Below are 26,809 nucleotides of genomic sequence, written 5' to 3'. Positions count from 1 at the left end.
ATTGGCATCGTTTTTTGAACATTATTTTCTTTTTCTTGGACGTTACAAGGCTTAGAACATAAACAGCAATTTCTCATATTCTTAAGAAAATTTCAAAAGCCTTTTTTTGAAGGTGCCAGTTCAGTTCTGAAGTGGATTTGAGGGGCCTATGTATTAGAAACCCCCATAAAACACCCCATTTTAAAAACTAGACCCCTCAAAGTATTCAAAACAGCATATAGAAAGTTTTTTAACCCTTCAGGCATTTCACAGGAATTAAAGCAAAGTGGAAATGAAATTTGCAAATTTCATTTTTTCTGCTGAATTTCAATTTTATTCAATTTTTTTTTAGTAACAGAGAAGGTTTTACCAGAGAAACACTACTAAATATGTATTGTCCAGATTCTGCAGTTTTTAGAAATGTCCCACATGTGTCTCTACTGTGCTCGTGGACTAAAACACAAGCCCTAGAAGCAAAGAAGCACCTAGTGCATTTTGAGGCCTCTTTTTTATTAGAATATATTTTAGGCAGCATGCCAGGTTTGAAGAGGCGTTGAGGTATCAAAACAATGGAAACCCACCAGAAGTGACCCCATTTTGGAAATTACACCCCTCAAGGAATTCATTTATGGTTTTTGTTATCATTTTGACCGCACAGTTTTTTCACAGCACCTATTTGAATTGGGCTGTGAAATGAAAAAAATTATATTTTTTCCAATAAAATGTCATTTTTGATCAAATTTTCTTATTTTCACAGGGAACAACATACCCCATTTTGTTGCCCAATTTGTCCTTAGTGCGGCAATACTCCATTTGTGGGGATAAACTGCCGTTTGGGCCCATGGGAGGGCTCAGACGGAAAGGAGCGCTATGTGTTTGTTGGAGTCCAGATTTTGCTTCATTGGTTTTCGGGTGCCATGTTGCATTTGCAGAGCCCCAGAGGTATCAAAGCAATGGAAACCCACCAGAAGTGACCCCATTTTGGAAACTACACCCCTCAAGGAATTCATTTATGGTTTTTGTTATCATTTTGACCGCACAGTTTTTTCACAGCACCTATTTGAATTGGGCTGTGAAATGAAAAAAATGATATTTTTTCCAATAAGATGTCATTTTTGATCAAAATTTCTTATTTTCACAAGGAACAACATACCCCATTTTGTTGCCCAATTTGTCCTTAGTGCGGCAATACCCCACTTGTGGTGGTAAACTGCCCTTTGGGCCCATGGGAGGGCTCAGAAGGAAAGGACCACCATTTGGCCTACTGGAGCTTTTCTGGTGCTAAGTCATGTGTGCAGAAGCCCCTGAGGTACCAGTACAGTTGAAACCCCCGAGAAGTGACCCCATTTTAAAAACTACACCCCTTAAGACATTCATCTAGAGGTGTAGTGAGCATTTTGACCCCACAGGTACTGTGTAAAAGATAATGCGCAGCAGATGGTGCAGTGTGAGATTTGCAATTTTATATATGTATATGCCATTTCAGTGTCCAATATAGTGTGCCCAGCATGCGCCACCGGAGATATACACCCCTTAAATTGTAATGTGGGTTCTCCTGGGTACGACAATACCCTACATGTGGCTGTTATTAGCTGCCTGGGCATACGGCAGGGCTCAGAAGGGAAAGATGAGGGGGGTAAGCTGTGCGGAGTGCATCAGGGTAAATTAAAAATCAAGGGATGTATGATACATTTTAAAACAATCTTTTATACAGAGCCCTGGTTTTTCGGGACACGTGTCACATTGGTATATTGTGTTCTTCCTTATCCCCCTCTTATAGCAGACTCTGCACCTCTTTTGACTCTTTCCCTTTCCACCGGTTTGGGGACCTTCTCCTGGAAAGTGTTGCCCTGGTACGATGCGTGTGGCCTCGCTTCCAGAAGTACTGGGTGCCCCCCCTTCCTGGTCCCTAAAGATTAGATCTTGAAATTCCAGGAAAGTTCCCCTCTGGCCTGCACATCGACGTAGCACATACGCATTGTACAAAGCCATCTGTATGATGTGCCCGGCCAGCTTCTTATACCACACCGCATGGCGCTGTAGGGCTTCAGGACTTGATTTGACAAGTCCATCCCTCCCATGTACCTATTGTAGTCCAGGATGCAGTCTGGTTTGGGGGTGGCCTTTCCTTCATATATCCTAAACCTGTAGGTATACCCTGATGCACTCTCGCACAGCTTATACATCTTCACGCCATACCTTGCCCTCTTACCTGGCAGGTACTGGCGGAATTGAACCCTCCCTTTAAAATGTACCAGGGACTCATCAATAGAAAAACACTTCTCGGGGGTGTATGCTTGGGAAAACCGGGCACTGGAACGGTCTAATAGGGGTCTCCGTTTATACAAACGGTCAAAACTGGGGTCATCTCGGAGTGGGCACGGCTCATTATCAGTATAATGTAAGAAGCGAAGTATTGCCTCATTTATTTATTTTTTTAGGTTCCAGTTCATTTCTGATGTTGCTTTGAGGGGCCCATATATTAGAAACCCCTATCAAACACCCCATTTTAGAAACTAGACCCCTCAAAGTATTCACAACAGCATTTAGAAAGTTTATGAACCCTTTAGGTGTTTCACAGAAATTTAGAGCAAAGTAGAGGTGAAATTTACTCTTTTTATACCATTTTTTTTATAACACAAAAGGATTTATCAGAGAAACACAAATTAATACTTATTGCCCAGATTCTGCAGTTTAGAGAAATATCCCACATGTGGCCCTAGTGCGGTAATGGACTGAAGCACCGGCCTCCGAAGCAAAGGAGCACCTAGCGGATTTTGAGCCCTCTTTTTTATTAGGCACCATGTCCGGTTTGAAAAGGTCTTGTGGTGCCAAAACATTGGAAACCCCCCAAAAGTGACCCCAATTTGGAAACTAGACCCCTTGAGGAATCCATTGTAGTTTTCTTGGGGTGCATGCGGCTTTTTGATCAGTTTTTATTCCATTTTAAGGTGGCGTGGTGACTAATAAACAGCAATTCTACTATTGTTTTTGTATACTTTTTTTTTTACAGCGTTCACCGTGCGCTATAAATGATATATTAACTTTATTCTGCGGGGCGATACGATTACGGCGATACCAGATGTTTATAGTTTTTTTTTCTGTCTTATGGCGTTTGCACAATAAAATACGTTTTGTAAACAATCATTCACTTTTTGTGTTACCTTATTCTAAGAGCCAGAACGTTTTTATTTTTCAATCAATAAAGCCGTGCGAGGACTTATTTTTTGCGTAACGAACTGTAGTTTCGATCAGTACCATTTTTAGGTACATGCGACTTTTTGATCTCTTTTTATTCCATTTTTTGGGAGGTGAAGTGACCAAACAATTGTGATTGTGGTACGGTTTATTAATATTTTTTTTTACGGCGTTCACCGTGCGGGATAAATAACAAAATAATTTTGTAGTTCAGGCCGTTACGGACGCGGCGATACCAATTATGTATAGTTTATTTGTTTGTTTATATATTTTTATTAATAATAAAGGAATGATAAGGGAAAAAGGGGGACTTTTACTTTTATTACTTTTAAAACTTTTATTTTCTTATTTTTACACATCTTTTTTTAACTTTTTTTTTACTTTATTACTTTGTCCCACTAGGGGACTTGAGGGCAGGAGGCCCTGATCGCTATTCTAATACACTGCACTACATGCGTAGTGCAGTGTATTAGAACTGTCAGCTACTCACTGACAGCAAGCATAGTGGGTCCTGACGTTGTCAGGACCCACTAGGCTTCCGTCTATGGCATAGCCGGACGCCATTGTTTGGGGTCCGGTTGCCATAGTCACCATCGCCGGCCGCTATCGCGTAGCAGGCCGGCGATGGCAGCTTAACCCCTAAAAAGCCGCGATCTCTATAGAACGCGGCTTTTAAGGGGTTAATCAGCGGGGACACAGCGATCGGTCCCCGCTGTAGGAGCTGTGACAGCTGCTGAACAAGACAGCAGCGTCACAGCTCCTGTATGTGTCGGGAGGACGGCCGAAACGGCCGTTACTCCCGTGACGTACTATTACGGCATGGAGCGCGAACGATACAGCTGCCATGACGTAATAGTACGTCAAGGAGCGGGAAGGGGTTAATGCCATGACCACATAAGTAAAGTCAATGTGACAGCAACATATCGCTATGGTAAATGGATGGTAGACGGTGGTAAGACTCCACCAGTTTAAAAACACACAAGACTTTTTATGCTTTTTAAAATTACCACAATTCGCACAAGAGCTGTACAAAAAATTGTGAGGGAACTGTAGCAGATATGGTAGACGGTGGTAAGACTCCACCAGTTTAAAAACACACAAGACTTTTTATGCTTTTTAAAATTACCACAATTCGCACAAGAGCTGTACAAAAAATTGTGAGGGAACTGTAGCAGATATGGTAGACGGTGGTAAGACTCCACCAGTTTAAAAAGACACAAGACTTTTTATGCTTTTTAAAATTAAAATTAAAAATTGTGAGGGGACTGTAGCAGATATACAACATGGTCAGAGTTACAAGTTAAATAATGTTTAATATTATAGGTTTTCACTTTATTGGATACTCAAAAGAGCCTGTTCACACACCCCAAACTTGGAAAACACCCCTTAATTTGAGTAATAATATAATATTGAGATTCTCTCTTACCCATGCCCAAATCAGATTTCACCAATTTATCATTTAGAATACAGGAACGTCGAAACGAAAACAACGGAGGAGCTTTTAATTTGGGTTTATTCTGCAGGCATCCCCACAGTTAAATCGTGGTTTCTTATATAAGAAAGGCCACGATAAAGTGCAACAGTTATCCTTTTTTTATTATTCTCTGACTGCTCTTTTTTAGGAAACTCCGTAGGTTAAAACTTTCACCAGGAGTGGGGTTCGAACCCACGTGGATACAAATCCATTGGTTCTTAAGTCCAACGCCTTAATCACTCGGCCACCCTGGTGTTATATGGTGGTGAGAGCCAGTGCAGGAGAGCGCCAGTGCAGGTGAGCCTTATGAGTTTAGAAAACAATGAAGACCATCCTAGTTTGAGCATTAATTCAAGCGGTATGAACTGTAGAATATTGTGGAATTTTCTCACTATGCACCATGTTCTGGCTTTTTATGAGGTCGCGCTAGTCAGAAGCCCAAACTCATATGGATACTAATTGAAAATCGGCTGTATTTTTGGTATTGACCTGAAAAGTCGTGTATGACATATCGAGGACTTCTATGACTGTATCCAATTCCTTTTAATCTCTTTAATGCCATGACCACATAAGTAAAGTCAATGTGACAGCAACATATCACTATGGGTAAATGGATGGTAGACGGTGGTAAGACTCCACCAGTTTAAAAACACACAAGACTTTTTATGCTTTTTAAAATTAAAATTAAAAATTGTGAGGGGACTGTAGCAGATATACAACATGGTCAGAGTTACAAGTTAAATAATGTTTAATATTATAGGTTTTCACTTTATTGGATACTCAAAAGAGCCTGTTCACACACCCCAAACTTGGAAAACACCCCTTAATTTGAGTAATAATATAATATTGAGATTCTCTCTTACCCATGCCCAAATCAGATTTCACCAATTTATCATTTAGAATACAGGAACGTCAAAACGAAAACAACGGAGGAGCTTTTAATTTGGGTTTATTCTGCAAGCATCCCCACAGTTAAATCATGGTTTCTTATATAAGAAAGGCCACGATAAAGTGCAACAGTTATCCTTTTTTTATTATTCTCTGACTGCTCTTTTTTAGGAAACTCCATAGGTTAAAACTTTCACCAGGAGTGGGGTTCGAACCCACGTGGATACAAATCCATTGGTTCTTAAGTCCAACGCCTTAATCACTCGGCCACCCTGGTGTTATATGGTGGTGAGAGCCAGTGCAGGAGAGCGCCAGTGAAGGTGAGCCTTATGAGTTTAGAAAACAATGAAGACCATCCTAGTTTGAGCATAAATTCAAGCGGTATGAACTGTGAATATTGTGGAATTTTCTCACTATGCACCATGTTCTGGCTTTTTATGAGGTTGTGCTAGTCAGAAGCCCAAACTCATATGGATACTAATTGAAAATCGGCTGTATTTTTGGTATTGACCTGAAAAGTCGTGTATGACATATCGAGGACTTCTATGACTGTATCCAATTCCTTTTAATCTCTTTAATGCCATGACCACATAAGTAAAGTCAATGTGACAGCAACATATCGCTATGGGTAAACGGATGGTAGACGGTGGTAAGACTCCACCAGTTTAAAAACACACAAGGCTTTTTATGCTTTTTAAAATTACCACAATTCGCACAAGAGCTGTACAAAAAATTGTGAGGGAACTGTAGCAGATATGGTAGACGGTGGTAAGACTACACCAGTTTAAAAACACACAAGACTTTTTATGCTTTTTAAAATTAAAATTAAAAATTGTGAGGGGACTGTAGCAGATATACAACATGGTCAGAGTTACAAGTTAAATAATGTTTAATATTATAGGTTTTCACTTTATTGGATACTCAAAAGAGCCTGTTCACACACCCCAAACTTGGAAAACACCCCTTAATTTGAGTAATAATATAATATTGAGATTCTCTCTTACCCATGCCCAAATCAGATTTCACCAATTTATCATTTAGAATACAGGAACGTCGAAACATAAACATTGGAGGAGCTTTTAATTTGGGTGTATTCTGCAGGCATCCCCACAGTTAAATCATGGTTTCTTATATAAGAAAGGCCACGATAAAGTGCAACAGTTATCCTTTTTTTATTATTCTCTGACTGCTCTTTTTTAGGAAACTCCGTAGGTTAAAACTTTTACCAGGAGTGGGGTTCGAACCCACGTGGAAACAAATCCATTGGATCTTAAGTCCAACGCCTTAATCACTCGGCCACCCTGGTGTTATATGGTGGTGAGAGCCAGTGCAGGAGAGCGCCAGTGAAGGTGAGCCTTATGAGTTTAGAAAACAATGAAGACCATCCTAGTTTGAGCATAAATTCAAGCGGTATGAACTGTGAATATTGTGGAATTTTCTCACTATGCACCATGTTCTGGCTTTTTATGAGGTTGTGCTAGTCAGAAGCCCAAACTCATATGGATACTAATTGAAAATCGGCTGTATTTTTGGTATTGACCTGAAAAGTCGTGTATGACATATCGAGGACTTCTATGACTGTATCCAATTCCTTTTAATCTCTTTAATGCCATGACCACATAAGTAAAGTCAATGTGACAGCAACATATCGCTATGGGTAAACGGATGGTAGACGGTGGTAAGACTCCACCAGTTTAAAAACACACAAGGCTTTTTATGCTTTTTAAAATTACCACAATTCGCACAAGAGCTGTACAAAAAATTGTGAGGGAACTGTAGCAGATATGGTAGACGGTGGTAAGACTACACCAGTTTAAAAACACACAAGACTTTTTATGCTTTTTAAAATTAAAATTAAAAATTGTGAGGGGACTGTAGCAGATATACAACATGGTCAGAGTTACAAGTTAAATAATGTTTAATATTATAGGTTTTCACTTTATTGGATACTCAAAAGAGCCTGTTCACACACCCCAAACTTGGAAAACACCCCTTAATTTGAGTAATAATATAATATTGAGATTCTCTCTTACCCATGCCCAAATCAGATTTCACCAATTTATCATTTAGAATACAGGAACGTCGAAACATAAACATTGGAGGAGCTTTTAATTTGGGTGTATTCTGCAGGCATCCCCACAGTTAAATCATGGTTTCTTATATAAGAAAGGCCACGATAAAGTGCAACAGTTATCCTTTTTTTATTATTCTCTGACTGCTCTTTTTTAGGAAACTCCGTAGGTTAAAACTTTTACCAGGAGTGGGGTTCGAACCCACGTGGATACAAATCCATTGGTTTTTAAGTCCAACGCCTTAATCACTCGGCCATCCTGGTGTTATATGGTGGTGAGAGCCAGTGCAAGAGAGCGCCAGTGAAGGTGAGCCTTATGAGTAGAGATGAGCGAACTTATCAAAAGTTCGGTTCGGCTAGTTCGCCGAATTTCACAAAAAACTTCGGTTCGTACCGAACTAGTTCTGACCGAACCTGTCACTTCCGTGCGCCGAGCATGGTACTGTCCGGGGTGCTGATAGAGTTAATGTTCTGCACTAACTCTTTCAGCAACCTTCACAGTACATGCTCGGCGCGCGGAAAATAAAATTTAAATGTAATAAAAAAATAAAAATGATACGTTCGTACTTACTTTCCTCCTGTCCGGCCTCCAGCGATGACGTTTCATCCCTTTCGCCGCTGCAGCCAATCACAGGCTGTAGTGGCTGTCACGCACGTCAGGATGACGCTTCATCCCACGTGACCGCCTCTGCAGCCAATTACAGGCTGCAGCGGCGACATGGATGAAACGTCATCGCTGGAGGCCGGACAGGAGGAAAGTAAGTATGAACGTATTTTTTTTTTTTTTGGCATGTATGTATGTATGTATGTATGTATGTATGTATGTTGGCATGTATGTATGTTGTCATGTATGTATGTATGTATATCTGTGCATGTATGTTGGCATGTATGTATATATGTGCATGTTTGTATGTATATTTGCATGTATATATTTGCATGTATGTTTGCATGTGTGTATGTTTGCATGTATGTATTTTTGCATGTATGTTGTCATGTATGTATGTTGTCATGTGTGTATGTATATTTGTATGTATGTATGTTTGCATGAATGTATGTATGTATGTATGTTTGCATGTATGTGTGTTTGCATGAATGTATGTTTGCATGTATGTATGTATGCATGTTTGTATGTATATTTGCATGTGTGTATATATATATGTATGTATGTATGTTGTCATGTATGTATGTATGTATGTTGTCATGTATGTATATATGTGCATGTATGTTGGCATGTATGTATATATGTGCATGTGTGTATGTATGTATATTTGCATGTATATATTTGCATGTATGTATGTTGTCATGTATGTATGTATATATGTGCATGTATGTTTGCATGTATGTTGGCATGTATGTATACATGTGCATGTTTGTATGTATATTTGCATGTATATATGTTTGCATGTATGTATGTATGTATGTATGTTTGCATGTATGTATGTTGTCATGTATGTTTGTATGTATGTTGTCATGTATGTATGTATATATGTGCATGTATGTATGTTTGCATGTTTTTATTTTTGCATGTATGTTTGCATGTATGTTTATATATATGTGCATGTATGTAATTATGTTTGCATGTATTTATGTTTGCATGTATATTTGTGCATGCTTGTATATATGTATGTATGTATCTTTGCATGTTTGTTTGTATGTATGTATGTTTTCATGTGTGTGTGTATGCATGTATGTATGATAGTTTGCATGTATATATGTGTGTATGTTTGCATGTATGTATATTTGCATGTATATATGTGCATGCTTGTATGTATGTTTGTATATATGTATGTATGGCCATGTATGATACTGTCTGCTGGCGCCCTGTATCTAAGTCAACTTCACGGCAGGCTTCTATACATGGTATAACAGTCAGTATCACACATTAAACTGAATCTAAGCCTACAACATGTTTTATTTCATTTTTTATTTTTTTTTACAGGTTTGGTGTTTGGACTACGTCGGTTTCGAGGACTACTTAGATTACGTTTTTTTTTCTACAATAAAATGGTTAATGAGGGTTGTGTTGGGGGTGCTTTATTTCAATAAAATATTTTATCTATGTCTTTGTCTTTTCTTTTCAAATTTTATTACTACCACTTTAGTAATGGCCGCTGTCTGAGTGACAATATCCATTACTAAGGCGAGGCTTAGTGTTAGCCGGTGCAGAGGCTAACACTAACCACCATTATTACCCCAGTACCCACCACCACCAGGGGTGCCGGGAAGAGCCAGGTACGATCCAGTACCCGACCATCTGTTGTGATGGTCGGGCTCTGGGGCGGCCGCAGGCTGGTATTATGAGGCTGGTAAGGGCCAAAAACAGTGGACCTTCCCACCCTTGTAATGCTAGGCTGCTGCTGCTGTGTTGTATCTGGCTGGTTATAAAAGTGGGGGGGACCCCACGTCATTTTTTTAAATTATTTATTTAAAATTTTTTTTTTAAAAAGACATGGGGTTCCACCCAATTTATCATAACCAGCCACATACAACACAGTGTTATTAGCCTGGGAATGGACAAAACCAGTGGCCCTTCCCACCAATTGTAATGCCAGACTGCTGCGGCCTTGCATATGGCTGGTTATTAAAAATGTGGGGGACCCGTCTATTGCTAAATTTGTTAAATTAAAAAAAAAAAACGACGTGGGGGTCCCCCCCATTTTTATAACGAGCCCGATACAACACAGCAGCAGCCTAGCATTATAAGGGTGGGAAGGTCCACTGATTTTGGCCCTTCCCAGCCTCATAATACCAGCCTACGGCCGCCCCAGTACCCGACCATCACAACAGATGGTCGGGTACTGGATCATACCAAGCTCTTCCCGGCACCCCTGGTGGTGGTGGGTACCGGGGTAATAATGGGTGGTTAGTGCTAGCCTCTGCACCGGCTAACACTAAGTACCGCCTTAATAATGGACGCTGTCAATCAGCCAACTGCCATTATCTAGACACTAATAAAGTTTAAAAAAAAACACAAAGACAATTCTTTTTTTATTGAAATAAGAAATCCCCAACAAAACCCTCGTTAACCATTTTATTAAAATTTGAAAAAACGTAGATCTACGCAGTAGTCCAACGAATCGAAGATGTAGTCCAATCGGTACATCAAAATCTGCAACAACATAAAAAAACAGTTATCAATGTGAACAATAACAATACTTCTACTCACCTACACACATATATACACGCACACACACACATACAACCATACACAAACACACACATATACACAAACACATATACACACACATATAAAAACAAACACACCCATATATACACAAACACACACACATAAACACACACCCATATACACAAACACACACATATACAAAAACACACACACACACAAACATCTACACACAAACATATATACAAATACACCCATATATATACACAAACACACACATAAACACACACCCATATACACACATATACACAAACACACACATATACAAAAACACACACACACAAACATATACACATACACCCATATATACACACACCCATATATACACATACACAAACACACCCATATATACACAAACACAAACACACATATAAAAACAAAAACAGACAAAGACACATACCCAAACACACACACTGTTTCTTTTAAATGCTGCTGGGGAACCCGCTCGATCCACTATATAAGGCTGCGCTACAGTGCAGCATTTAAAAGAAACAGGATCCTGACCTGTCCATAGAGTTTAAGGCAGCACAGAGTATTTCAGGAGATGAGCGTGCAGATTCAGTGCTGCTGTGAACTCTGCTCTTACCATTACGTAGCTCTCAGTCTGTTACCTCTCCTCCACTCCTGTCCTCAAGAACACCTTCACATGATTGGCAAGTCACCACGTAATGGTAAGAGCAGAGTTCACAGCAGCACAGAGTATTTCAGGAGATGAGCGTGCGGATCTTGTGCGGGGTGGTGACTTGCCAATCATGTGAAGGTGTTATTGAGGACAGGAGTGGAGGAGAGGTAACAGACTGAGCTACGTAATGGTAAGAGCAAAGTTCACAACAGAACAGAATCTGCACGCTCCTCTCCTGAAATATTTTGTGCTGCTGTGAACTCTGCTCTTACCATTACGTAGCTCTCAGTCTGTTACCTCTCCTCCACTCCTGTCCTCAAGAACACCTTCACATGATTGGCAAGTCACCACTGCGCACAAGATCCGCACGCTCATCTCCTGAAATACTCTGTGCTGCTGTGAACTCTGCTCTTACCGTTACGTAGTGACTTGCCAATCATAAAGGTGTTATTGAGGACAGTAGTGGAGGAGAGGTAACAGACTGAGAGCTACGTAATGCTAAGAGCAGAGTTCACAGCAGCACTGAATCTGCACGCTCATCTTCTGAAATACTCTGTGCTGCCTTAAACTCTGTGGACAGGTCAGGATCCTGTTTCTTATAAATGCTGCACTGTAGCGCAGCCTTATATAGTGGATCGAGCGTGTTCCCTAGCAGCATTTAAAAGAAACAGGATCCTGACCTGTCCACAGAGTTTAAGGCAGCACAGAGTATTTCAGGAGAGGAGCACGGCCGGCCACAGGCAGCCGGTCGTTTTTCCAAGCCGTGCTCCCATTATGCACACGACCGTAAAAACACCCGTTATTGCGGGTCGTAATTACGACCCGCAATAACGGGCTCATAGACTTCTGTTACCCACGGGTACCTTCCCGTTTTCTCACGGGAAGGTGCCCGTGCCGTTAAAAAAATAGAACATGTTCTATTTTTCTATTTTACGGGCCGTGCTGCTATAAAATTTAGGGTATGTTCACACGACAGCGTCCGTAACGGCTGAAATTACGGGGATGTTTCCGCCTGAAAACATCCCCGTAATTTCAGCCGTAACGGCATGTGCAGGCGCTTGAACGGCGCGTCCATTACGGACGTAATTGGCGCTGCTATTCATTGGAGTCAATGAATAACGGCTCCAATTACGGCCAAAGAAGTGACAGGTCACTTCTTTGACGTGGGCGTCTATTTACGCGCCGTCATTTGACAGCGGCGCGTAAATATACGCCTCGTGTGACCAGACAAACGTCTGCCCATTGCTTTCAATGGGCAGATGTTTGTCAGCACTATCGAGGCGCTATTTTCGGGCGTAATTCGGGGCAAAAAATCCAGAATTACATCCGTAATTAGTGCGTGTGAACACAGGGTATGTTCACACGCACTAATTACGGACGTAAACATCCCCGTAATTTCAGCCGTAACGGACGCTGTCGTGTGAACATACCCTTATAATGACAGCACGGCTCGTAAAAGCGGCCGGCTGCCCGTGGCCGGCCGTGCTCGTAATTACGAGTCGTAATTACGAGCACGACCCGTAAAATAAAAAAATAGAACATGTTCTATCTTTTTAACGGAAGGTACCCGTGGCTAACAGAAGTCTATGGGCCCGCTATTTCGGGTCGTAATTACGACCCTTAATAACGGGTGTTTTTACAGTCGTGTGCATGAGGCCCCGTAATGACGGGTGGCTACATGTGTGCACCCGTCATTACGGCAGCGTTGCTAGGCGACGTCAGTAAATAGTCACTCTTCAGGGTGCTGAAAGCGGTATGAACTGTGAATATTGTGGAATTTTCTCACTATGCACCATGTTCTGGCTTTTTATGAGGTCGTGCTAGTCAGAAGCCCAAACTCATATGGATACTAATTGAAAATCGGCTGTATTTTTGGTATTGACCTGAAAAGTCGTGTATGACATATCGAGGACTTCTATGACTGTATCCAATTCCTTTTAATCTCTTTAATGCCATGACCACATAAGTAAAGTCAATGTGACAGCAACATATCGCTATGGGTAAACGGATGGTAGACGGTGGTAAGACTCCACCAGTTTAAAAACACACAAGGCTTTTTATGCTTTTTAAAATTACCACAATTCGCACAAGAGCTGTACAAAAAATTGTGAGGGGACTGTAGCAGATATACACCATGGTCAGAGTTACAAGTTAAATAATGTTTAATATTATAGGTTTTCACTTTATTGGATACTCAAAAGAGCCTGTTCACACACCCCAAACTTGGAAAACACCCCTTAATTTGAGTAATAATATAATATTGAGATTCTCTCTTACCCATGCCCAAATCAGATTTCACCAATTTATCATTTAGAATACAGGAACGTCGAAACATAAACATTGGAGGAGCTTTTACTTTGGGTGTATTCTGCACGCATCCCCACAGTTAAATCATGGTTTCTTATATAACCCCTTAATGACCGCCGATACGTCTTTTTACGGCGGTCATTAGTGGGCTTTATTCTAGAGCGCCGCCAAACTACGTCGCTGCTGTAGAATAAAGTAAACAGAGCAGGGAGCCGTGAAATCTCCCTGCTCTCAGCTGCCAGAAGCAGCTGAGGGCTGGGGGCGTCCCTGCTCTGCCGGGTGAGATCGATATTAGTATCGATCTCACCTGTTTAACCCTTCAGATGCGGTGCACAATAGCGAGCACCGCATCTGAATGGTTTTGGAGAGAGGGAGGGAGCTCCCTCTCATCTCACTGACACCCGGCGATAAAATCGCCGAGTGTCTGTGTCTTCTATGGCAGCCGGGGGTCTAATAAAGACCCCCAGGTCTGCTTGCAGCGAATGCCTGCTAGATCATGCCGCAGGCATGACCTAGCAGATGCCTGTCCGTTTTAAACGGACAGGCAGTAATACACTGCAATACAAAAGTATTGCAGTGTATTATAATAGCGATCGGAGGATAGTGAAGTCCCCTAGTGGGACTAGTAAAAAAGTAAAAAAAGTTTAATAAAGTTAATTTAAAAAAAAAGTGAAAAAAAAAAAATGAAAAACCCAGCTTTTCCCCTTACAAAATGCTTTACTATTAAAAAAAACTACAATAAAGCAAAAAAGTTACACATATTTGGTATCGCCGCGTCCGTAACGACCCTGACTATAAAGCTGTTACATTATTTAACCCGCACTGTGAACGCCGTAAAAAATAAAATAAAAAACAATGGAAAAATTGCTGTTTTCTGTTAATCCTGACTTAAAAAAAATGTGATAGAAAGTGATCAAAAAGTCGCATCTACTCTCAAATGGTACCAATAAAAACTGCAAGTCGTCCCGCAAAAAACAAGACCTTATACAGCTATGCCGACGCAAAAATAAAAAAGTTACAGCTCTTCGAATGTGACAATGGAAAAATCTAAAAAATGGCTTGGACAGAATGCCAGCAGGGGGAAGGGGTTAAAAAAGGCCACGATAAAGGGCAACAGTTATCCTTTTTTTATTATTCTCTGACTGCTCTTTTTTAGGAAACTCCGTAGGTTAAAACTTTTACCAGGAGTGGGGTTCGAACCCACGTGGATACAAATCCATTGGATCTTAAGTCCAACGCCTTAACCACTCGGCCATCCTGGTGTTACAAGGTGGTGAGAGCCAATGCAGAAGAGCGCCAGTGCAGGTGAGCCTTATGAGTTTAGAAAACAATGAAGACCATCCTAGTTTGAGCATAAATTCAAGCGGTATGAACTGTAGAATATTGTGGAATTTTCTCACTATGCACCATGTTCTGGCTTTTTATGAGGTCGCGCTAGTCAGAAGCCCAAACTCATATGGATACTAATTGAAAATCGGCTGTATTTTTGGTATTGACCTGAAAAGTCGTGTATGACATATTGAGGTCTTCTATGACTGTATCCAATTCCTTTTAATCTCTTTAATGCCATGACCACATAAGTAAAGTCAATGTGACAGCAACATATCGCTATGGGTAAATGGATGGTAGACGGTGGTAAGGCTCCACCAGTTTAAAAACACACAAGACTTTTTATGCTTTTTAAAATTACCACAATTCGCACAAGAGCTGTACAAAAAATTGTGAGGGGACTGTAGCAGATATACACCATGGTCAGAGTTACAAGTTAAATAATGTTTAATATTATAGGTTTTCACTTTATTGGATACTCAAAAGAGCCTGTTCACACACCCCAAACTTGGAAAACACCCCTTAATTTGAGTAATAATATAATATTGAGATTCTCTCTTACCCATGCCCAAATCAGATTTCACCAATTTATCATTTAAAATACAGGAACGTCGAAACGTAAACATTGGAGGAGCTTTTAATTTGGGTTTATTCTGCAGGCATCCCCACAGTTCAATCGTGGTTTCTTATATAAGAAAGGACACGATAAAGTGCAACAGTTATCCTTTTTTTATTATTCTCTGACTGCTCTTTTTTAGGAAACTCCGTAGGTTAAAACTTTTACAAGGAGTGGGGTTCGAACCCACGTGGATCCAAATCCATTGGATCTTAAGTCCAACGCCTTAACCACTCGGCCATCCTGGTGTTATATGGTGCTGAGAGCCAGTGCAGGAGAGAGCCAGTGCAGGAGAGAGCCAGTGCAGGAGAGCGCCAGTGCAGGAGAGCGCCAGTGCAGGAGAGCGCCAGTGCAGGAGAGCGCCAGTGCAGGTGAGCCTTATGAGTTTAGAAAACAATGAAGACCATCCTAGTTTGAGCATAAATTCAAGCGGTATGAACTGTAGAATATTGTGTAATTTTCTCACTATGCACCATGTTCTGGCTTTTTATGAGGTTGCGCTAGTCAGAAGCCCAAACTCATATGGATACTAATTGAAAATCGGCTGTATTTTTGGTATTGACCTGAAAAGTCGTGTATGACATATCGAGGACTTCTATGACTGTATCCAATTCTTTTTAATCTCTTTAATGCCATGACCACATAAGTAAAGTCAATGTGACAGCAACATATCGCTATGGGTAAATGGATGGTAGACGGTGGTAAGACTCCACCAGTTTAAAAACACACAAGACTTTTTATGCTTTTTAAATTTACCACAATTCGCACAAGAGCTGTACAAAAAATTGTGAGGGAACTCTAGCAGATATGGTAGACGGTGGTAAGACTCCACCAGTTTAAAAACACACAAGACTTTTTATGCTTTTTAACCCCTTCAGGACCAAGCTCATTTTGGCCTTCAGGACCAGACCCATTTTTTCAAATCTGACATATTTCACTTTATGTGGTAATAACTCCGGAACGCTTTTACCTATCAAAGCGATTCTGAGATTGTTTTCTCGTGACACATTGGACTTTATGATAGTGGAAAAATGTGGTCGATAAATTCAATGAAAAACACCAAAATTTAGTGAAAAATTGCAAAAATTAGCATTTTTCTAAATGTAAATTTATCTGCTTGTAAGACAGGCATTTATACCACACAAAATTGTTGCTAATTAACATCCCCCATATGTCTACTTTAGATTGGCATCGTTTTTTGAACATCCTTTTATTTTTCTAGGACGTTACAAGGCTTAGAACTTTAGCAGCAATTTCTCACATTTTCAAGAAAATTTCAAAAGGCTATTTTTACAGGGGCCAGTTCAGTTGTGAAGCGGCTTTTAGGGCCTTATATATTAGAAACCGCCAAAAAGTCACCCCATTTTAAAATCTTCACCCCTCAAAGTATTCAAAACAGCATTTAGAAAGTTTCTTAACCCTTTAAACGTTTCACAGGAATTAAAGCAACGTAGAGGTGAAATTTTCAAATTTCATTTTTTTTTGCAGAAATTCATTTTTATTCTATTTTTTTGGTAACACAGAAGTTTTTACCAGAGAAACGCAACTCAATATTTATTGCCCAGATTCTGCAGTTTTTAGAAATATCCCACATGTGGCCCTAGTGTGGTAATGGACTGAAGCACCGGCCTCAGAAGCAAAGGAGCACCCAGTGGATTTTGGGCCTCCTTTTTATTAGAAAATATTTTAGGCACCATGTCAGGTTTCAAGGGCTCTTTCGGTGCCAAAACAGTGGAAATCCACCAAAAGTGACCCCATTTTGGAAACGACACCCCTTGAGGAAATTATCTAGGGGTATAGTGAGCATTTTGACCCCGCAGGTTTTTTGCAGAAATTATTGGAAGTAGGCCGTGAAAATAAAAATCGTCATTCTTTCAAAGATTATGTAGGTTTAGCTAATTTTTTCTAATTTCCACGAGGAGTAAAGGAGAAAAAGCACCACAACATTTGTAAAGCAATTTCTCCCGAGTAAAACAATACCCCACATGTGGTTATAAACGGATGTTTGGACACACGGCGGAGCTTAGAAGGGAAAGAGCGCCATTTGGCTTTTGGAGCTCAAATTTAGCAGGAATGGTTTGTGGAGGCCATGTCGCATTTGCAAAGCCCCTTAGGTACCAAAACAGTGAAAACGCCAAAAAAGTGACTCCTTTGAGAAAACGACACCCCTTGAGGAATCCATCTAGGGGTGTAGTGAGCATTTTGCCCCCACAAGTTTTTCATAGATTTTATTAGAATTGGGCAGTGAAAATAAAAAAAATCCTTTTTCTTCAATAAGACGTAGCTTTAGCTCCAAATTTTTAATTTTCTCAACAAATAAAGGAAAAAAAGAACCCCAACGCTTGTAAAGCAACTTCTCTGGAGTACGGCAATACCCCACACGTGGTCGTAAAATGCTGTTTGGGCACACGGCAGGGCTCAGAAGGGAAGGAGCGCCATTTGCTTTTGGTGTACAGATTTTGCTGCATTTGGTTTCTGGTCGCTATGTTGCATTTGCAAAGTCCCTGTGGGACCAAAACAGTGGATCCCCCCAGAAGTGACCCCATTTTGGAAACAACACCCTCAAGGTATTCACCTAGGGGTGTAGTGAGCATGTTAACCCCACAGGTGTTTTGCAGAAATTCGTGTGCACACGATGTGGGAGAATGAAAATGGGAATTTTTCCTTAGATACGCCAATATGTGGTGCCCGGCTTGTGCCACCATAACAAGACAGCTCTCAATTATTATGCGGTGTTTCCCTGTTTTAGAATCACCCTACATGTGGCCCTAATCTTTTGCCTGGACATTCGACAGGGCTCAGGAGTGAAAGAGTACCATGTAAAATTGAGGCCTAATTTGGCGACTTATAAAGTATTGGTTCACAATTGCAGAGGCTTTGATGTGAAATAATAAAAGAAACCCCTGAGAAGTGACCCCATTTTGGAAACTGCACCCCATAAGGCATTTATTAAGAGGTGTAGTGTGCATTTTCACCCCACGTGTCTTTTCCATAAATGATTGCGCTGCGGAAGGTACAAATTAAAATGTTTCCCTAGATATGCCAATTCAGTGTCAAATATGTCATGCCCAGCTTGTGCCACTTTTTTTTTTATATACACCGTTCACCGTACGTTATAAACTGCATGTTACCTTTATTCTGCGGGTCAGTACGATTCCGGCGATACCAAATTTATAGAACTTTTTTATAACTTTTTGCACAATAAAATTACTTTTGGAAAGAGAATGTATTTTTTCTGTCGCCAAGTTGTGAGAGCCATAACTTTTACATTTTTTCATCGATGGAGCTGTGTGAGGGCTTGTTTTTTTGCGAGACGAGGTATAGATTTTATCGGTACCATTTTTGGATACATGCGACTTTTTGATCACTTTTTATTTCAATTTTTGGAAGACAGTGACCAAAAAAACAGTAATTATGGCAGTGTTTTTGAGTTTGTTTTTTTACGGCGTTCACTGCGCTGGATAAATAACATAATATTTTTATAGTTCAGGTCGTTACGGTCGCTGCGATACCAAATATGTATGGCTTTATTATTTTTTTCAATAATAAATGACTTATAAGGGAAAAAGGGCGATTGTGTTTTGTGTTATTATTTGAAACTTTTATTGTATGTTTTCCAACTTTTATTTTTACTTTTTTTACACTTTTTTTTTACACTTTTCTTTAGTCCCACTAGGGGACTTGAATGTCCAACTATTTGTTTGATGTTCTAATACATTGCACTACCTATGTAGTGCAATGTATTGGAACTGTCAGTTGTTCACTGACAGCAAGCCGATCAGGCTCCGCCTCTGGGCGGGGCCTAATCAGCTTACGTAATGGCAGACAGGAGTCCATTGTTAGGGCTCCTGTTGCCATGGTAGCAGTCGCCAGCCTTGCCATCGCATGGCAAGGCTGCCGATTTTCTACAAACCTCTAGGATGCAGCGATCACAATGGATCGCTGCATCGAAGGGGTTAATGCCAGGAATCGGAGCTAGCTCCGGTTCCTGGCGATAGATCGGGGTGTCCGCTGTAACATACAGCGGACACCCACTGCTGATGACGCCGGCTCAGCTTCTGAGCCGGAAGCTGAGCCGGCGCCATCTTGCCGATGTTACCGGAAGCCTCCTGGGCCCCGCTGACGACGGGGCATAGGAGGATTCCGTTACAGGCTGATCGGGAGGTAAGCATTAGCCCTCCGATTGCCTTTGCAGCCACCGGCAACCCAGCGATCACGTTGCTGGGGTGCCGGTGGCTATAAACTCCTCACATGCTGCGATCTCTATTGAACGCAGCATGTGAGGGGTTAATCGGTCGGATCGGAGGCTAGCTCCGGTCCTGGCCGATACCTTAGGGTGCCAGCTGTAACATACAGCTGTCACCCGGTGGTGATGTCGCTGGCTCAGCTCCTGAGCCAGCTTCATCTCCATGACGTACATTTACGTGAAAAGGCGGTAAGCCACCGATTTTAATGACGTTTATATACGTGATCCGGCGGGAAGGGGTTAAAATTACCACAATTCGCACAAGTGCTGTACAAAAAATTGTGAGGGGACTGTAGCAGATATACAACATGGTCAGAGTTACAAGTTAAATAATGTTTAATATCATAGGTTTTCACTTTATTGGATACTCAAAAGAGCCTGTTCACACACCCCAAACTTAGAAAACACCCCTTAATTTGAGTAATAATATAATATTGAGATTCTCTCTTACCCATGCCCAAATCAGATTTCACCAATTTATCATTTAGAATACAGGAACATCGAAACGAAAACAACGGAGGAGCTTTTAATTTGGGTTTATTCTGCAGGCATCCCCACAGTTAAATCATGGTTTCTTATATAAGAAAGGCCACGATAAAGTGCAACAGTTATCCTTTTTTTATTATTCTCTGACTGCTCTATTTTAGGAAACTCCGTAGGTTAAAACTTATACAAGGAGTGGGGTTTGAACCCACGTGGATACAAATCCATTGGATCTTAAGTCCAACGCCTTAACCACTCAGCCATCCTGGTGTTGTACGGTGGTGAGAACCAGTGCAGGAGAGCGCCAGTGCAGCTGAGCCTTATGAGTTTAGAAAACACTGAAGACCATCCTAGTTTGAGCATAAATTCAAGCGGTATGAACTGTAGAATATTGTGGAATTTTCTCACTATGCACCATGTTCTGGCTTTTTATGAGGTCGTGCTAGTCAGAAGCCCAAACTCATATGGATACTAATTGAAAATCGGCTGTATTTTTGGTATTGACCTGAAAAGTCGTGTATGACATATCGAGGACTTCTATGACTGTATCCAATTCCTTTTAATCTCTTTAATGCCATGACCACATAAGTAAAGTCAATGTGACAGCAACATATCGCTATGGGTAAATGGATGGTAGACGGTGGTAAGACTCCACCAGTTTAAAAACACACAAGACTTTTTATGCTTTTTAAAATTACCACAATTCGCACAAGAGCTGTACAAAAAATTGTGAGGGAACTGTAGCAGATATGGTAGACGGTGGTAAAACTCCACCAGTTTAAAAACACACAAGACTTTTTTTGCTTTTTAAAATTACCACAATTCGCACAAGAGCTGTACAAAAAATTGTGAGGGAACTGTAGCAGATATGGTAGACGGTGGTAAGACTCCACCAGTTTAAAAACACACAAGACTTTTTATGCTTTTTAAAATTACCACAATTCGCACAAGAGCTGTACAAAAAATTGTGAGGGGACTGTAGCAGATATACAACATGGTCAGAGTTACAAGTTAAATAATGTTTAATATTATAGGGTTTCACTTTATTGGATACTCAAAGGAGCCTGTTCACACACCCCAAACTTGGAAAACACCCCTTAATTTGAGTAATAATATAATATTGAGATTCTCTCTTACCCATGCCCAAATCAGATTTCACCAATTTATCATTTAGAATACAGGAACGTCGAAACGAAAACAACGGAGGAGCTTTTAATTTTGGTTTATTCTGCAGGCATCCCCACAGTTAAATCGTGGTTTCTTATATAAGAAAGGCCACGATAAAGTGCAACAGTTATCCTGTTTTTTATTATTCTCTGACTGCTCTTTTTTAGGAAACTCCGTAGGTTAAAAATTTTACCAGGAGTGGGGTTCGAACCCTCGTGGATACAAATCCATTGGATCTTAAGTCCAACACCTTAACCACTCGGCCATCCTGGTGTTATATGGTGGTGAGAGCCAATGCAGGTGAGCGCCAGTGCAGGTGAGCCTTATGAGTTTAGAAAACAATGAAGACCATCCTAGTTTGAGCATAAATTCAAGCGGTATGAACTGTAGAATATTGTGGAATTTTCTCACTATGCACCATGTTCTGGCTTTTTATGAGGTCGCGCTAGTCAGAAGCCCAAACTCATATGGATACTAATTGAAAATCGGCTGTATTTTTGGTATTGACCTGAAAAGTCGTGTATGAAATATCGAGGACTTCTATGACTGTATCCAATTCCTTTTAATCTCTTTAATGCCATGACCACATAAGTAAAGTCAATGTGACAGCAACATATCGCTATGGGTAAATGGATGGTAGACGGTGGTAAGACTCCACCAGTTTAAAAACACACAAGACTTTTTATGCTTTTTAAAATTACCACAATTCGCACAAGAGCTGTACAAAAAATTGTGAGGGAACTGTAGCAGATATGGTAGACGGTGGTAAAACTCCACCAGTTTAAAAACACACAAGACTTTTTATGCTTTTTAAAATTACCACAATTCGCACAAGAGCTGTACAAAAAATTGGGAGGGAATTGTAGCAGATATGGTAGACGGTGGTAAGACTCCACCAGTTTAAAAACACACAAGACTTTTTATGCTTTTTAAAATTACCACAATTCGCACAAGAGCTGTACAAAAAATTGTGAGGGGACTGTAGCAGATATACAACATGGTCAGAGTTACAAGTTAAATAATGTTTAATATTATAGGGTTTCACTTTATTGGATACTCAAAGGAGGCTGTTCACACACCCCAAACTTGGAAAACACCCCTTAATTTGAGTAATAATATAATATTGAGATTCTCTCTTACCCATGCCCAAATCAGATTTCACCAATTTATCATTTAGAATACAGGAACGTCGAAACGAAAACAACGGAGGAGCTTTTAATTTTGGTTTATTCTGCAGGCATCCCCACAGTTAAATCGTGGTTTCTTATATAAGAAAGGCCACGATAAAGTGCAACAGTTATCCTGTTTTTTATTATTCTCTGACTGCTCTTTTTTAGGAAACTCCGTAGGTTAAAATTTTTACCAGGAGTGGGGTTCGAACCCTCGTGGATACAAATCCATTGGATCTTAAGTCCAACACCTTAACCACTCGGCCATCCTGGTGTTATATGGTGGTGAGAGCCAATGCAGGTGAGCGCAAGTGCAGGTGAGCCTTATGAGTTTAGAAAACAATGAAGGACATCCTAGTTTGAGCATAAATTCAAGCGGTATGAACTGTAGAATATTGTGGAATTTTCTCACTATGCACCATGTTCTGGCTTTTTATGAGGTCGCGCTAGTCAGAAGCCCAAACTCATATGGATACTAATTGAAAATCGGCTGTATTTTTGGTATTGACCTGAAAAGTCGTGTATGAAATATCGAGGACTTCTATGACTGTATCCAATTCCTTTTAATCTCTTTAATGCCATGACCACATAAGTAAAGTCAATGTGACAGCAACATATCGCTATGGGTAAATGGATGGTAGACGGTGGTAAGACTCCACCAGTTTAAAAACACACAAGACTTATTATGCTTTTTAAAATTACCACAATTCGCACAAGAGCTGTACAAAAAATTGTGAGGGAACTGTAGCAGATATGGTAGACGGTGGTAAGACTCCACCAGTTTAAAAACACACAAGACTTTTTATGCTTTTTAAAATTACCACAATTCGCACAAGAGCTGTACAAAAAATTGTGAGGGAACTGTAACAGATATGGTAGACGGTGGTAAGGCTCCACCAGTTTAAAAACACACAAGACTTTTTATGCTTTTTAAAATTACCACAATTCGCACAAGAGCTGTACAAAAAATTGTGAGGGGACTGTAGCAGATATACAACATGGTCAGAGTTACAAGTTAAATAATGTTTAATATTATAGGGTTTCACTTTATTGGATACTCAAAGGAGCCTGTTCACACACCCCAAACTTGGAAAACACCCCTTAATTTGAGTAATAATATAATATTGAGATTCTCTCTTACCCATGCCCAAATCAGATTTCACCAATTTATCATTTAGAATACAGGAACGTCGAAACGAAAACAACGGAGGAGCTTTTAATTTTGGTTTATTCTGCAGGCATCCCCACAGTTAAATCGTGGTTTCTTATATAAGAAAGGCCACGATAAAGTGCAACAGTTATCCTGTTTTTTTATTATTCTCTGACTGCTCTTTTTTAGGAAACTCCGTAGGTTAAAATTTTTCCCAGGAGTGGGGTTCGAACCCACGTGGATACAAATCCATTGGATCTTAAGTCCAACATCTTAACCACTCGGCCATCCTGGTGTTATATGGTGGTGAGAGCCAATGCAGGTGAGCGCCAGTGCAGGTGAGCCTTATGAGTTTAGAAAACAATGAAGACCATCCTAGTTTGAGCATAAATTCAAGCGGTATGAACTGTAGAATATTGTGGAATTTTCTGACTATTCACCATGTTCTGGCTTTTTATGAGGTCGCGCTAGTCAGAAGCCCAAACTCATATGGATACTAATTTAAAATCGGCTGTATTTTTGGTATTGACCTGAAAAGTCGTGTATGACATATCGAGGACTTCTATGACTGTATCCAATTCCTTTTAATCTCTTTAATGCCATGACCACATAAGTAAAGTCAATGTGACAGCAACATATCGCTATGGGTAAATGGATGGTAGACGGTGGTAAGACTCCACCAGTTTAAAAACACACAAGACTTTTTATGCTTTTTAAAATTACCACAATTCGCACAAGAGCTGTACAAAAAATTGTGAGGGAACTGTAGCAGATATGGTAGACAGTGGTAAGACTCCACCAGTTTAAAAACACACAAGACTTTTTATGCTTTTTAAAATTACCACAATTCGCACAAGAGCTGTACAAAAAATTGTGAGGGAACTGTAGCAGATATGGTAGACGGTGGTAAGACTCCACCAGTTTAAAAACACACAAGACTTTTTATGCTTTTTAAAATTACCACAATTCGCACAAGAGCTGTACAAAAAATTGTGAGGGGACTGTAGCAGATATACAACATGGTCAGAGTTACAAGTTAAATAATGTTTAATATTATAGGGTTTCACTTTATTGGATACTCAAAGGAGCCTGTTCACACACCCCAAACTTGGAAAACACCCCTTAATTTGAGTAATAATATAATATTGAGATTCTCTCTTACCCATGCCCAAATCAGATTTCACCAATTTATCATTTAGAATACAGGAACGTCGAAACGAAAACAACGGAGGAGCTTTTAATTTTGGTTTATTCTGCAGGCATCCCCACAGTTAAATCGTGGTTTCTTATATAAGAAAGGCCACGATAAAGTGCAACAGTTATCCTGTTTTTTATTATTCTCTGACTGCTCTTTTTTAGGAAACTCCGTAGGTTAAAAATTTTACCAGGAGTGGGGTTCGAACCGTCATGGATACAAATCCATTGGATCTTAAGTCTAAGACCTTAACCACTCGGCCATCCTGGTGTTATATGGTGGTGAGAGCCAATGCAGGTGAGCGCCAGTGCAGGTGAGCCTTATGAGTTTAGAAAACAATGAAGACTATCCTAGTTTGAGCATAAATTCAAGCGGTATGAACTGTAGAATATTGTGGAATTTTCTCACTATGCACCATGTTCTGGCTTTTTATGAGGTCGCGCTAGTCAGAAGCCCAAACTCATATGGATACTAATTGAAAATCGGCTGTATTTTTGGTATTGACCTGAAAAGTCGTGTATGAAATATCGAGGACTTCTATGACTGTATCCAATTCCTTTTAATCTCTTTAATGCCATGACCACATAAGTAAAGTCAATGTGACAGCAACATATCGCTATGGGTAAATGGATGGTAGACGGTGGTAAGACTCCACCAGTTTAAAAACACACAAGACTTATTATGCTTTTTAAAATTACCACAATTCGCACAAGAGCTGTACAAAAAATTGTGAGGGAACTGTAGCAGATATGGCAGACGGTGGTAAGACTCCACCAGTTTAAAAACACACAAGACTTTTTATGCTTTTTAAAATTACCACAATTCGCACAAGAGCTGTACAAAAAATTGTGAGGGAACTGTAGCAGATATGGTAGACGGTGGTAAGACTCCACCAGTTTAAAAACACACAAGACTTTTTATGCTTTTTAAAATTACCACAATTCGCACAAGAGCTGTACAAAAAATTGTGAGGGGACTGTAGCAGATATACAACATGGTCAGAGTTACAAGTTAAATAATGTTTAATATTATAGGGTTTCACTTTATTGGATACTCAAAGGAGCCTGTTCACACACCCCAAACTTGGAAAACACCCCTTAATTTGAGTAATAATATAATATTGAGATTCTCTCTTACCCATGCCCAAATCAGATTTCACCAATTTATCATTTAGAATACAGGAACGTCGAAACGAAAACAACGGAGGAGCTTTTAATTTTGGTTTATTCTGCAGGCATCCCCACAGTTAAATCGTGGTTTCTTATATAAGAAAGGCCACGATAAAGTGCAACAGTTATCCTGTTTTTTTATTATTCTCTGACTGCTCTTTTTTAGGAAACTCCGTAGGTTAAAATTTTTACCAGGAGGAACCCACGTGGATACAAATCCATTGGATCTTAAGTCCAACGTCTTAACCACTCGGCCATCCTGGTGTTATATGGTGGAGAGAGCCAATGCAGGTGAGCGCCAGTGCAGGTGAGCCTTATGCGTTTAGAAAACAATGAAGACCATCCTAGTTTGAGCATAAATTCAAGCGGTATGAACTGTAGAATATTGTGGAATTTTCTGACTATTCACCATGTTCTGGCTTTTTATGAGGTCGCGCTAGTCAGAAGCCCAAACTCATATGGATACTAATTTAAAATCGGCTGTATTTTTGGTATTGACCTGAAAAGTCGTGTATGACATATCGAGGACTTCTATGACTGTATCCAATTCCTTTTAATCTCT

The 26,809-nt window shown here is 40.2% G+C and overlaps 10 non-coding genes across 10 annotated transcripts; all 10 read right to left on the bottom strand.

Moving 5' to 3' along the window:
* Window positions 1-4,822: 4,822 nt before the first annotated feature.
* Window positions 4,823-4,905, bottom strand: TRNAL-UAA (transfer RNA leucine (anticodon UAA)). Its single transcript has one exon. It is a non-coding gene; the product is annotated as a tRNA-Leu (tRNA).
* An 828-nt stretch (window positions 4,906-5,733) lies between these two features.
* On the bottom strand, window positions 5,734-5,816 carry TRNAL-UAA (transfer RNA leucine (anticodon UAA)). The gene has a single exon. It is a non-coding gene; the product is annotated as a tRNA-Leu (tRNA).
* Window positions 5,817-6,762: 946 nt separating this feature from the next.
* TRNAL-UAA (transfer RNA leucine (anticodon UAA)) lies at window positions 6,763-6,845 on the bottom strand. Its single transcript has one exon. It is a non-coding gene; the product is annotated as a tRNA-Leu (tRNA).
* Window positions 6,846-7,791: 946 nt separating this feature from the next.
* On the bottom strand, window positions 7,792-7,874 carry TRNAL-UAA (transfer RNA leucine (anticodon UAA)). Its single transcript has one exon. It is a non-coding gene; the product is annotated as a tRNA-Leu (tRNA).
* A 7,028-nt stretch (window positions 7,875-14,902) lies between these two features.
* On the bottom strand, window positions 14,903-14,985 carry TRNAL-UAA (transfer RNA leucine (anticodon UAA)). The gene has a single exon. It is a non-coding gene; the product is annotated as a tRNA-Leu (tRNA).
* An 848-nt stretch (window positions 14,986-15,833) lies between these two features.
* Window positions 15,834-15,916, bottom strand: TRNAL-UAA (transfer RNA leucine (anticodon UAA)). The gene has a single exon. It is a non-coding gene; the product is annotated as a tRNA-Leu (tRNA).
* Window positions 15,917-20,584: 4,668 nt separating this feature from the next.
* On the bottom strand, window positions 20,585-20,667 carry TRNAL-UAA (transfer RNA leucine (anticodon UAA)). Its single transcript has one exon. It is a non-coding gene; the product is annotated as a tRNA-Leu (tRNA).
* A 1,087-nt stretch (window positions 20,668-21,754) lies between these two features.
* On the bottom strand, window positions 21,755-21,837 carry TRNAL-UAA (transfer RNA leucine (anticodon UAA)). The gene has a single exon. It is a non-coding gene; the product is annotated as a tRNA-Leu (tRNA).
* Window positions 21,838-22,924: 1,087 nt separating this feature from the next.
* On the bottom strand, window positions 22,925-23,007 carry TRNAL-UAA (transfer RNA leucine (anticodon UAA)). Its single transcript has one exon. It is a non-coding gene; the product is annotated as a tRNA-Leu (tRNA).
* A 1,088-nt stretch (window positions 23,008-24,095) lies between these two features.
* TRNAL-UAA (transfer RNA leucine (anticodon UAA)) lies at window positions 24,096-24,178 on the bottom strand. Its single transcript has one exon. It is a non-coding gene; the product is annotated as a tRNA-Leu (tRNA).
* Window positions 24,179-26,809: the final 2,631 nt, after the last annotated feature.

This window comes from Rhinoderma darwinii, chromosome 4, assembly GCF_050947455.1.
Source record: "Rhinoderma darwinii isolate aRhiDar2 chromosome 4, aRhiDar2.hap1, whole genome shotgun sequence".
In the NCBI taxonomy this organism is placed as follows: Eukaryota; Metazoa; Chordata; class Amphibia; order Anura; family Rhinodermatidae; genus Rhinoderma; species Rhinoderma darwinii.
This window is presented reverse-complemented; position numbering and strand designations above follow the sequence as displayed.